The sequence below is a fragment of the Tachyglossus aculeatus genome, chromosome 18, assembly GCF_015852505.1.
Source record: "Tachyglossus aculeatus isolate mTacAcu1 chromosome 18, mTacAcu1.pri, whole genome shotgun sequence".
Taxonomy (NCBI): Eukaryota; Metazoa; Chordata; class Mammalia; order Monotremata; family Tachyglossidae; genus Tachyglossus; species Tachyglossus aculeatus.
In genome coordinates this window covers 34,861,932-34,874,818 of record NC_052083.1, presented here as the reverse complement: position 1 = coordinate 34,874,818, position 12,887 = coordinate 34,861,932, and the positions used below count along the sequence as shown (strand labels likewise).

At 50.6% G+C, this 12,887-nt stretch overlaps 1 protein-coding gene across 3 annotated transcripts in view; it reads left to right on the top strand.

Moving 5' to 3' along the window:
• The first annotated feature begins 1,578 nt into the window (after positions 1-1,578).
• Positions 1,579-12,887, top strand: part of KCNJ15 (potassium inwardly rectifying channel subfamily J member 15) — an 80,294-nt gene continuing 68,985 nt past the window's right edge. For all 3 annotated transcript variants that reach the window (XM_038760385.1, XM_038760383.1, XM_038760382.1), the window contains exon 1: positions 1,579-1,948. The gene's annotated coding sequence lies outside the window, so the exon portion shown is untranslated. The remainder of the gene's footprint in view (positions 1,949-12,887) is intronic.

Here is a 12,887-nt window from a genome sequence, read left to right as displayed (position 1 = left end):
ACTACCACCTGCAATTCTGATTGGGACCAATCTTTCCTGGGCTTTTTCAGAGTGCGGGGACCCAGGAGCCCGGAAGCTGAAGGGGAAGATGTTGGCCATGGCCACTGAGGGAGGACAGAACACCACAGAGCTCCTGTCTCTGCCTCAGCAGCCCACGAGGACAGTGCCCCCAGCTTGTCTTCTCCACAGTCCTTGCTTCTGCGTGGAAGGTCCCGTCTTCTTGCAGCCCTGCTCTTTTGGGAGCCGGAGAGGAAGGACCGCCGGATGGTGCCCAGACACTTCAGAATGCCCTCCGATCCCGAGCAATACTTGGCCAACTGGGACAACAGCCGGATGGCTGTGCGTAGGAAGAAAGGGTTGGGAAGAATTCTCTCGGCAGCAACCCTGGAGGGGAGGTCTAAGGGACTCAGATGACAGATCAGTCATGGCCCGCCGAGTGGCCGGGTAGGGAAACCAAAGAGAAAGCGGTAGGCCTTGCAGAAGATCCGAGGAAATGCAGCCGATACAGGAAGCTGACGTGTCCATCCTTCACATCTGTGCCGTTCCGCCCAGCTACCGGCCTGCTATAGCCGGCCACCACTCCCTCCCTTTGAGCATCAACAATGCCCTCTGCCCTACATCCTAGAGAAGGCAGCACGGTTTGCCGGCCCTCCCGTAATCCAGTGGAATGAGCTCTTCTCCCGGCAGGCTGGGACCCAACCGAGCGTCCCCGTGGCTGCCGGCTCCTGTTAGCCTGCTCTCCTCTTCCTTTCACCACTCAGACCATCTCGTCCTCACCTGACTCACATCTGGGTTGTGTTTCCACTGGACCTGGCCCGACGGGTTGGGCTGTGGGGGCACGGTGCGACAAGCATTGACGAACGGGTATCAAAAGTCACAAAGGTTTAAAAATTGATCGTCAACAGATTTCTCGACAATTACCCCGTGTGCCTCTTTTGAATCCATTTTTTTCTGGGTGCCAAGAATGATAAATTGCATTAAGGACCACATCATTTTTTTTTTCCTATTCGGTTCGCCAAGTCAGTTGGTGTCCAGATGGTGACATTTCCATTCGCTCTACTTCTCGTTCTTCCTAGAGATTGAATATTTGAGGAAAAGCCCCACCAATTTCGGTGGATCCGTGGCTTGGCTATTTATCGTGACAAAGCAGAATCTCGAATGCCCCTGTGGCCCTGCTCGAATGGCATCAGTGAACGGTCATCCTTTGCAGGGGAATTTCGGGCAGAAGCCTTCCCTAAGTGGCCCGGCCCAGACTGGGCCCCAGAGAGGAAGATGCAGAAGCCCGGCCATTCTCCAGATGGCTACAAACATACCGGGCTGAGGCCGTTCTGCTCACGGGCTGTGCCAACTGGGATTCTGGGCTGGCATTTGCCAAGACTGGTATCTCATGGGGACTCCTCGGACTGCACCGGCCTTCTGCCCAGCTCCTCCCGCCGGCTGCTTCCCCGAGGATGTCAGTCCCAGCACAATGGCCCGATCCTTTCCCCTCCCCCCTCCCTCCCCGGCCCCCCAGCCACCTCCCCTCCGCGGATCGTTCCTGTCATAGTCCGCGGCGGATGAGGGTAGGGGAATCAGGCTGGAGCCTAAAATAGCAACCGCACCGCGGAGCTGCCAGGAAATTCCGATTTCCGAGTCTGTGAGCCAATGGACGTAACTTCTGGAAGGAAAAGGCCAAGTGGTTGGGAACAGGGGACGACACCAGTGAGTGTGGCTTTTCTGATGCCTTTAAGAGTTGATTGGACAGCAGCTCAGGGGTAGGTGGAAGGGGGAAGGGGGCACAAGGAGTGAGGGTGTCTTCAGGAAAAGATATAATTGCCCCCCACCACCACCAGTTTCCCAGCTCAAGATACAAAGGATGAGAAGGAGACGAAGCAACTCAAAGCAATAGTGACTTCTGCTGCCCTGAACGTCGGAGAAGCTAGAGGACAGCAGGAAGGGGAGTCTTCAAGTAAGCAATTTTAAGCATGCCCCCCTCTTCCTCCTCCTCTTCCCCCCTCCTCCTGTCTCTCCTCCCACCCAGCACACATCACCCAGGTGAAGGATCAGCTGACCCACATCTCCCCTGGGAATCCGAGAGAGTCCTGTGGTCGGCCCCCTGGATTTGTGGAAGGGAAAAAGAGCCCCTCTCTCTCTCTCTCTCGCTCACACACACGCACACACACAAACACATTCTCTCTCTCCCTCCCTTCTCCCTTTCCCATCCCCCCTTTCCCGGATTCTCCTCTGCAATTGGGCTCACGCCAACGTGCGAGCGGGAGCCAGCTGCTCCTGCCGAAGTCACGTCCCTCACCACACCGTTATGGGCGAGGGCTGTCCAAACAGCCTCCCCCACTCCGCTGCCCCACAAGGCAGGGGGCCCACCTGGGGAGAGTCAGCCCTGAGGGGAGGAGCCTTTTCTGACCCCTCCCCCCCGCCACAACCCCCCTGGAGGTCCAAGGCTGAGGTTGTGCACAGCTGTGGGGCCCCCGTCCATGACTCTCTGCTGCCCTAACGTGGGGGTGGAGCTGGGGTCCGGTGGGAGTCGACGGGAAGGTGGACTGTGTTTAGGAATGAGAGGAGGGGGCTGGGAGAGAATGGGCTTCGTTGTCTTTTAATCACACATAACCTCCGTCTCGGTTCACTGGCTTCAAAGACTTATGGGGCATACAGCCAATCGAATCAGCTAGAAGGAATTGTCCTTGTCCCCATCATTGAGCCCTCCTCCAATTGTACTTGTCTCGATTTTGCTCAGCATTGGTTAGGACGTGATTTTCCCTGCTGCTGGGGCTCGGATCTAGAATCCCGCTGGGGTTTGGAATGGGAACGACCCGAGAATCCTGTGGACTCTGGGGCGCGAACAAGCAGTCCGATTATGGACGGTGGGCTGTGACAGAGCAGGCGGGGGAAAACTGTTTATACCGAGTCTGTTGTCATTGTGAGGTACCAGATGGTATTTAACAGTCATCCGGTGTATTTCTGACACCATCTCCTCCACCACCTCCATCCTGTTTACTCAGAAGGAAGACCCTCTGAACTCCGCTGCAGCCAAAGCTGAGTGCACTTTGCAAGATGGAGGCGCACACCTCAGGTGAACTTCCAAAGCCCGATCCGTTGACTCACTTGCATAGGCCGGTTGTTCTTTCCCCCTGACACGGCCCTTCCCAGGCCTAAATACTTCAGCCCAGCAGGTACCGTGGGGAGCTTTGAGATTAAAAAAAGAAAACTCCCTCCCGCCAAAACTATTAGAGTCATAATAGTGACCATCTGGCTTTCCACCAGACAGTCTGGCCCGGCATGGATACGACACCAGATGCTTTTGTGTCCTTCCTTCCTTATTTTCAGTGTTCTGCCTTCCTGCACCTTGGAAGCGATGTCGGTAGAAACAGGACTTGGGAAGGGAAGGCAGCACTCAAGAGCACAGGTGCGGGCATGAGGGACACCCCAGAGAAACGCTCTGGGTTCTTGGGGAAGGCCGCAATATGTTCTCAATAGCATTGTTACATGATGCTGCAGGCCTGGCGGGACACAGTGACGTTATGTGCCATTGCTGACCATTGGACCGCCTTGTACAATTCTGGCTGTGACCAAGCATGGGTTACCCAATTGTCCTTGGGAAAACCAGGGCTAGGCGTTGGGTGGGAGGTTCGGGGGGTGGATGAATTGGGCCTGATCTAGTTTTCCCCTGAATCTGGTAAAGACTGGAGTTCTCCACTCACAGGAGGCCAGGGTCTGGTCCTCACTCTTCTCGCTCTGAAGTGAAGGTCAGGTTGAGGGCGAATCATCAGGGCTGGGTCCTCTGGTCCGATTCGACCCACCATGGAGCCCCAGGCTCTTTGTGGAGCCCAGCCCAAATCAACCCTCTGGCTGTCCAGCTGAGCCCTTTCACCACAGCACCGACTGGTGCCTCCAGCCAGGCCCCGGGCCAGATGACCCAGAGCTGGGGGATTTGAAGACGTGGGGTGCTGTGGCGCCATGCCAGGAACTGTGCCTGGCTGCCAGAGGGTCCCATTGGCTCACATGGGCTCAGATTGGCCCAGCTGGATGGCCACCAACTTGCCCAAATATATCCCTCCCCAGCCCAACTTCAGGCGGGCAACCCCAGATGGAGAAGGGCAAGGGCATTTCAGAGCATCTAACAATCTGTGCCCATGGCAGCAGGCAGCATTCCAGGTTTCCCCTAAGTGCCCAGTGACCAGGGCTGGGGCATGAGCAAGAAGGGGAGAGATGGCAGAGCGATCTGGCGGCCGTTTATCTGTTTTCAGTTGGCCAGTCCCCTGCCCTCCTCAGGAAGGCCCCCGGATGCCTTTATAGGGGGTGTCTTTATTTGAAACACCTAGCCCACTTCTGCCTCACCCCCTGCCACCTGGGCACATGGAGCCACTGGCCCAGGCTGGGGTGGTGGGTTTCAAGACACTTTGGGGTGCAGGTGGCCCCAGATGAATTTTCCCAAAGTGATTCAGGGGACGACTTTGTGTTACATCACGTCATCGGCATGATGTGAATGATGTCACGTGAGTCCGCCACGCATGAGGGTCATCCTAAGCAATCCCAGGAGCAACTGAGGAGCAGAGGCCATGTTCCCTGTCAGTTCCTCTTCCACAAGGGATATGGAAGGAGATGGGGAAAGTAGCCCTGCCCTTCTCTCCCCTCCCCTCCCCTTTCCTTCCCTTCCCTCTGATTCCCTCAATTTCTCTCCCCCTCCCCTTCTCTTCCCTTCTCTTCCCTCCCCTCTTCCTTCCCTTCCTCCCTTCCTTCCTTCCCAGTGTGACTTAGCGAAAAGAGCACGGGCTTGGGAGTCTGAGGTCGTGGTTTCTGCCACTTATCAGCTGTGTGACTTTGGGCAAGTCACTTAACTTCTCTGTGCCTCAGATACCTCATCTGTAAAATGGGTATTAAGACCGTGAGCCCCACGTGGGACAACCTGATCACCTTGTACCTACCCCAGCGCTTAGAACAGTGCCTGGCACGTCGTAAGCGCTAAACAAATGCCATTATTATTATTATTATCATTCCCTCCCTCCCTTCCACCAGTCTCCCCCTGCTGCTCTTCATTGTCACCTCCTCCCAAGGTGAATCCAGGCAGCTTTGGAGCTTGGATCAGGGTGCCACCCAACGGGCACGTGCATTTGCACCGTTCTGCCCTCAAACTCTTTCTAATAATAATAATAATAATAATAATAATAATAATAATTATCCCCCCTTCACTCTCAGGGCCAAGAGACTGTAGGCATCAGGGAGTGGAGAAGTGAGTGAAGGAACGGAAATGCCATTTAGTGGCCAGACCAAACGCATGACGCATCTTGCGGAGATTGCCATGGGGGGGCAAAGACCCCATCAGTCACCCAGGGGTATTTCTTGAGCCATTACTGAGTGCAGAGCGCTGAGCACTGAGGAGACTACACCTCCCCAGAAAACTTCCTCCAAAGCCCCACATCTCCCTCCCCAACCCCGAGAAACCTCTGGGCAGGGGTCACCGACAGCTAAGCCACCTGAGACTGCAGTTAAGCCCCAGTAGCCTTGACACACTTCTAGGAGAGGGAGTGTGTCTGCCGACTGAATGGTAGAATAATAATAATGGTATTTGTTAGGCGCTTACTATGTGCAAAGCACTGTTCTAAGTGCTGGGGGTGATTAGGTTGTCCCACGTGGGGCTCACAGTCTTAATCCCCATTTTACAGATGAGGTAACTGAGGCATAGAGAGGTGAAGTGACTTGCCCAAAGTCACACAGCCGATAAGTGGCGGAGCCGGAATTGGAACCCATGACCTCTGACTCCCAAGCCTGTGCTCTTTCCACTGAGCCACGCTGCTTCTCCCAAGCGCTCAGTACAGTGCTCAGCAAAAAAATAGGTGTTCAATAAATACCACTGATTGATTGGTGCGGGGGGTAACTTCCCCTGCTGGAGGACTCCCCCTGACCCCGTACCATTTCCCACTGGGTCTGACACCATTATTTCAAGAAAATGATAACCATCACTTTATTTTTGCCTCGTCTCTGCCTGTCCAATGGCATCTAGACTGTGAGCCCACTGCTGAGTAGGGACCGTCTCTATATGTTGCCGACGTGTACTTCCCAAGCGCTTAGTACAGCGCTCTGCACACTAAGCGCTCAATACATACGATTGAATGAACCCTCAGGACCCTACGGAGGCCTCACCTCCTCCGGGAGGCCTTCCCAGACCGAGCCCCTTCCTTCCTCTCCCCCTCGTCCCCCTCTCCATCCCCCCATCTTACCTCCTTCCCTTCCCCACAGCACCTGTATATATGTTTGTACATATTTATTACTCTATTTATTTTACTTGTACATATCTATTCTATTTATTTTATTTTGTTAGTATGTTTGGTTTTGTTCTCTGTCTCCCCCTTGTAGACTGTGAGCCCAATGTTGGGTAGGGACTGTCTCTAGATGTTGCCAATTTGTACTTCCCAAGCGCTTAGTACAGTGCTCTGCACATAGTAAGCGCTCAATAAGTACGATTGATGATCTCATCGTGGATCCTTGCAGAATTCAGGTGCCCGCTGATGTACCCCATGCTTATTTATTTGGGACGAGCCGTTTCCATTGACTGAAGGGGTTAGCCTTTGGGCCAGCCCAACATGGTTTGGGTCCAGTGGTGGGGCAGCTTCTGCCCAGAGAGGCCAGACTCACGAGGCAGCCTCACCCTGGGTCGTACACCACTGTTGCGGGAAATGTAGAAACTCTTGAGATCTTGGTTCCCCACAAGGAACTGGCAGAGCATCAGAAATCAAGCTTACATTCCCCTTCCACCCAGGATAGGTTTCCTTTCAGCTTCAGTCAGGGCTCTGCTGTTGAAATGAAGCACCATCACCCTTGTGTCTTCATCTTCTCCGCCTGCTTTTGATCTCTTTTCAGATGTTGGGTCCCAGGGCTGCTCCTCTAGACATGGGGCGGTCGTCTGAGTGAGATGATGGGGAACTCACTGCTATGAGGGATCTTGGCCTCATGGCTCTGAATCCCCTTAGAGCTTTTCTCTGCCAAGATCATCCCTGAATCTCCCTTTATGTTCCGTTGAAGTGAAACTTCCCCCAGCTCTGGAAGTTTTTCCACTGAGGTTCGGTGTTGTGGTGTTGGGCCAGAACCAGAGACAATTAGAGAACTTTCCTAAGGGCCGGCCACAGCGCGCTGAGAAAACTTGGTTCCTGCCTCTGAGCATGCACACCTGACCGTGACTCACATGCTCTCCCGGCACCCGAAGGCTGAGCCACGCTGCAAGTTCAGGGTCTGATCAGGCTGCAGTCGCAGAATCCAACAACCCCCAGAGAGAAAAGCTCCCAAAGGGAAGACCCCTTCATATATCCGCCGCCCAGGCAGTGAGTTCGGTGGAAAGCACATGTGCCCGGGGGGTCAGAAGACCCAGGGTCTAGTCTCACTTCTCCTCTTGGCGATCTTGAGCAGGTGGCTTAACCTCTCCGAGCTTCGGTTGTACCCATCTATACAATGGGGACTATTGCCTCTCCTTACCTCCATGAGATGTAGTAAGGAGAAAAAGAGGTGATTGATGTGAAACGGCTTTGGAAGTATCCCAAAGCGGTCTTAAAATTCAAGACATTATTTTGTTGTGCTGCTGTTGTAGTAGAGGATTGTTCTTGTGGCGATCTTTCCCTGTTGTGCATCTCCTCCCTCTTCCCCCAATACCCTCACCCCTTCAGAGTAATGTATTTGGATTAAACCTCTGTTCAGGCTTTACTCCAACAGAGATGCCTGCGAGGTGATTTCTCAGTTCTCTTTTCCCACAGGAAGGCGAGATGGCTCATCTTGGGCTTGCTCCATTTTTATAGGCTTTGTGTGGGACCTCAGAGAAAAGACATGTGATGCAGGAACATCAGGCAGAGACCAGAAATCCCTATCAATGCCCCCAGCACTCATACACCAAGGAAAACCAAACCTTTTCCTGAGAGAACTGTAGGTCATTTTCAGGATGATCTAAAGATTTTCACTAGAATATATGTTCTGTATAAACTTGTCTCTAGAATCCACACAGGAAGAGTTGGCTTTTCTGTCTTGTGACCACAGGTGGTTTTTTCCCTTGGCCCCAAATCTGCACCTGCCCAGGCAGACCCCATGTCCCGCGCCAATCCCAGGGCATTGTGTCAAAATTTATGGTTTGCCAATCGCCTGCCGCTTTGAATGGAAAGGGTGTGGGGAGCGATTAAGGAACCCATGGATGTAGAACAGTTTTTTTGGAAAAGAACACTGTCTCCATCCTATTTCGATTCGGCCGTGTTTGTCTAAACAAGTTCTTCCCTGCCGCCTCTGCCCTGAAGTGAAGAGGAAGTAAATGATCTTCTTTCTCATTCTGAGGCCCCAGCTCTCTACCCATGGACAGAAATCTCAGGCTCCATTTCCATCCCTAGCTCTTTGAGCACCCTGATTTACCTGGAAGGAAGCAAGTGATGAAGAAGTCATTTAGGATAGAGTGGAAGATCAACTTCTTAAGAAGGTAAAAACGTCAGGAACAAGTTATCATGGAAAGCTTTCTCCATTTTCTAGATCGACAGAGAATCCTACCTTCAGATGTCCTAGGCTACTGATTCAAAATGAGTCACGTTCTCAGTTCTCCCATATCCCAGACCGCTAGAAATGGTTAACTGCTGCAATAATTCTGTTTGCTCAGTCTCTTTCCAGTTTGTTCTCTTACTCTATTCTAAAGTCATGGTAGCAATTCTACTTTAAAAAAAAATTCCTGCATTTAATGCCTATGCTATCTATGGTTGAATTTAACGTTTCCCATTTGTTCAGCTTTGGGGGCAAAAAATGGCAAGCTTCTATTCAGCCACATATATAGTGATTATAGATAAGGGTCCTATATCTAAGAAGGTGGTGTCTTCTTTAAGATGGTCTGTTTGTGGGACTGTGGAGAGAAATATGGGGTAGCAAGCTCAGAGGTTTCTCTGGGGGTGCAGAACATTGTGGGGACTAATGTGTAGGACGAGACATTTCTGGAGCTGCAGAGGAAATAATGGAAAACCTATAGGCAGAGTGCTGTTTAACACAGAGCATAAAGAAGCCGCTAATTCAATTTCAGACCAAAGAGCAGTGGCCGAGATCAAGATAGGCCCCATTTTGAGGTCACTGAACCCCTCAAAATGCTTTTTGAAATAGAGACCGTGTTTGGCCAAGAGTTTTTCCATTAATTTAAATGGACCGGTATTTCCAGAGAAATGCAACTCAGCTGTCCCCAATTTATTTTCATCAAACTCATCAGCACAGGGATCTGAGAGCGCTTCTTGATTTCCAAGACGTCTCCTGAGTTTTCTTTGCCTGGGCACTGAGAGATCTACCCTGCCTGGAAGAGAGAGAGAGTGAGTATAGTGATTGGCACCTTGCAGGGGCTGGGTTTTTCTTATGGTATTTATTAAGTGCTTACTACGTGCCTGGCACAGAACTAAGCACCGGGGTAGACCCAAGTTAATCAGGTTGGACACAGTCCCCATCCCACATAGAGCTCACAGTCTTAATCCCCATTTTCCAGATGAGGTGACTGAGGCCCAGAGAAGTTAAGTGACATGCCTAAGGCCACACAGCAGACAAGTGGCAGAGGCAGGATTGGAACCCAGGTCCTTCTGACTCCTAGAAGCTTCTCATATGATGCATATAATTGATTGATTGATAGGTGTAAGGATACCTAGGGTTCTTCTGTGGTCTTATGCCGGGAGCTGGAGGGGCGGGGAAGATAATGATAATAATTGTATTTAAATGCTAACTTCCCCTCTCAGTTTCCAGTACTCTACCACTCTAGGCTATGGGAGGGAGAGTCAAGCAGAGGCATACCGTTTCCATTCCTAGCTTGGGCCGTGGCTAGTGAGTGGAAGGCAATCTCCACAAGTCAAGACTACCGTGTGCTGGGCAGCAGCGGCATGGGAGAGAGGAGAGGGTGAGACTCAAGTTACTGTGTGGAAGGAGGCAATCGTAAACCACTTCCGTGTTTCAGACTCAGTGAATCCACTACCAGAACGATTGCAGATGGAGAGCGGGGCGTTCTCGGAGAGATCATCATCATCATCATCATCATCAATCGTATTTATTGAGTGCTTACTGTGTGCAGAGCACTGTACTAAGCGCTTGGGAAGTACAAGTTGGCAACATATAGAGACAGTCCCTACCCAACAGTGGGCTCACAGTCTAAAAGAGAGATGTGTCTGTGGTGTCGCTATGGGTCGGAAACAACTCGAAAGCATATGGCGAGGCAAATGCTAACTGTATGCCAAGCGTTGTGTGAAGTGCTGGGGTAGATGCAGTATTTGCAGATGGGACACAGTCCCTGTCCCATATATGGGGCCACAGTCTTAGTCCGAGGGAAGTGCAAATGTTTCTCCTGACTCATTTCCCTGCGGATCCTTTCTCTCCTTCTTTCCCTTCCTCCCTCCTCCTTCCCCCCCTCACCTCTTCCACCCAACTAGCTGATGTGTCCTGAAGGCACGCTCCCTTTGGGCAGCTCTCGAGGACTGTCCTTTCCTGGCCTCTCCCCCTCTTCCTTGGCAATGACAAAGAATGGCCAAGAAGCAGTAGATAAGAGGAACTAGGGGAAAGGATGGATGGTTAGGGGCACCTGTAGATTTGGGTTGAGCTGTGAGTTTGGGTCCCAAGTCAGAACCTGTGTGGGATTCTCCCCTGTTTACCGGCCCTGGGCCGCCGAGGGAGGCAGGGACAAACTGGCTCCATAGGTGTGCTCACGGCCAGCAACCCCCTTACCCCTCAGTCATTCAATAATGGGATTTATTGAATGCTTACTCTGTGCAGAGCATGGGACTAAGTGCTTGGGAGAGCACAGTACAATAGAGTTGGGACACACAGTCAGATTTGAGCTATCAGTGAGAGCGCTCTGCTTGAGAAGTTACCAACCACTAGTAGTAGTAGTAATAGTAGTGCTTGCTATAATAGTAATAGTATAATAGTATATACTATTATATATAGTATATATAGTAATAATAGTAATAGTAATAGTAAAGTGCTTGCTTTGCCCAGAGAACTGTCCTAAACATTGAGCAGGTATACAGATTTGGGAATTAGACATAAGCCCCTCAAGGGGGCTCATCATCTAAAAATAGAAGAGAGGAGGAGAGAGGACTGGCTTCAGACACATAAAGAGTGGTGAAACAATAAGCAGCACACAAGATGAGGACGAATACACATTACATAAAATATCATTCCTAAAACGGTAAATGTAGGTATTGATCAGGAAAGAAAGAGGGCATTTTGCCAAGTCAGTCATCTCCCCCACCGCCCCAAGAGAGGGTCTGAATGAGTCAGGCTGGGAAAACATGGATGGGGATGAGCATTTATCAGCTGAATTTATAAATGTGCAAATTATCTGTGTGTAAGGTCAGAGACTAAGCCACTCTGAGTAACAGCTTGGAGGCGACTTACAAAATGGGTGAGAGGACACAACAGTGTCTGCTGCTGTCGAGGGCTCTGAAATACTCTGTCCCAAAGCCACCAACTGCCAGCAAACTCCTTCCCAAGCTGCTGGGCTCAGGGGGACTGGGTGGGAGTGTGGATAATAATAATAATAATAATAATAATAATAATAATAATAATAATAATAATGGCATTTATTAAGTGCTTACTATGTGCAAAGCACTGTTCTAAGCGCTGGATGGTTCAGTGCAAGCCATCTCCACTACTGCAGAAACAGCTCGAGCCCACGTCCTTCTGGTGATAGGGCATACTTCCCCATACTTAAATATCGGTGCCTGAGCAATGCTCGCTCAAGTGGTAAAGACCTAGAACAGGAGTAAATGCTTAATGAATCCTTGGATGATAATAATAATCATTGTAGTTTTGGAGCCGCCTCTTTAGAATGAGATACAGCTGTGGAATCATGCTACAGCACCCACTGACACGGGAGAGAAACTGTGTGAGCTCACACAATGAGTAAACAAAGAAAATTTTAAGAGTCAAGGGCCTTGGCCTTTCTTGAGTTCATTCATTTAATTCATTCAGTCGTGTTTAATGAGCACTTACAGTGCAGAGCACTGTACTAAGCACTTGGGAAAGTACAATACAGCAATAGAGACAATCCCTGCCCACAACGAGCTCACAGTCTAGAGTTAAAGAGTGAACCATCCTGATGGTGGGAGATGCTGGTTCTCTAGACAGTGAGCTTGCTGTGAGCAGGGATTGTCATTCTTTATTGTAGTAATCAATCAATCAGTCGTATTTATTGAGCGCTTACTGTGTGCAGAGCACTGTACTAATCAATCAATCGTATTTATTGAGCGCTTACTGTGTGCAGAGCACTGTACTAAGCGCTTGGGAAGTACAAGTTGGCAACATATAGAGACAGTCCCTACCCAACAGTGGGCTCACAGTCTAAAAGGGGGAGACGGAGAACAAAACCAAACATACTAACAAAATAAAATAAATAGAATAGATATGTACAAGTAAAATAAATAAATAAATAGAGTAATAAATATGTACAAACATATATACAGGTGCTGTGGGGAAGGGAAGGAGGTAAGATGGGGGGATGGAGAGGGGGACGAGGGGGAGAGGAAGGAAGGGGCTCAGTCTGGGAAGGCCTCCTGGAGGAGGTGAGCTCTCAGTAGGGCCTTGAAGGGAGGAAGAGAGCTAGCTTGGTGGATGGGCAGAGGGAGGGCATTCCAGGCCAGGGGGATGACGTGGGCCGGGGGTCGACGGCGGGACAGGCGAGAACGAGGTACGGTGAGGAGGTCACTAAGCGCTTGAGAAGTCCAAGTTGGCAACATATAGAGACGGTCCCTACCCAACCGTGGGCTCACAGTCTAGAAGGGGGAGACAGAGAACAAAACCAAACATATTAACAAAATAAAATAAATAGAATAGATATGTACAAGTAAAATAGAGTAATAAATACGTACAAACATATATACATATATACAAGTGCTGTGGGGAAGGGAAGGAGGTAA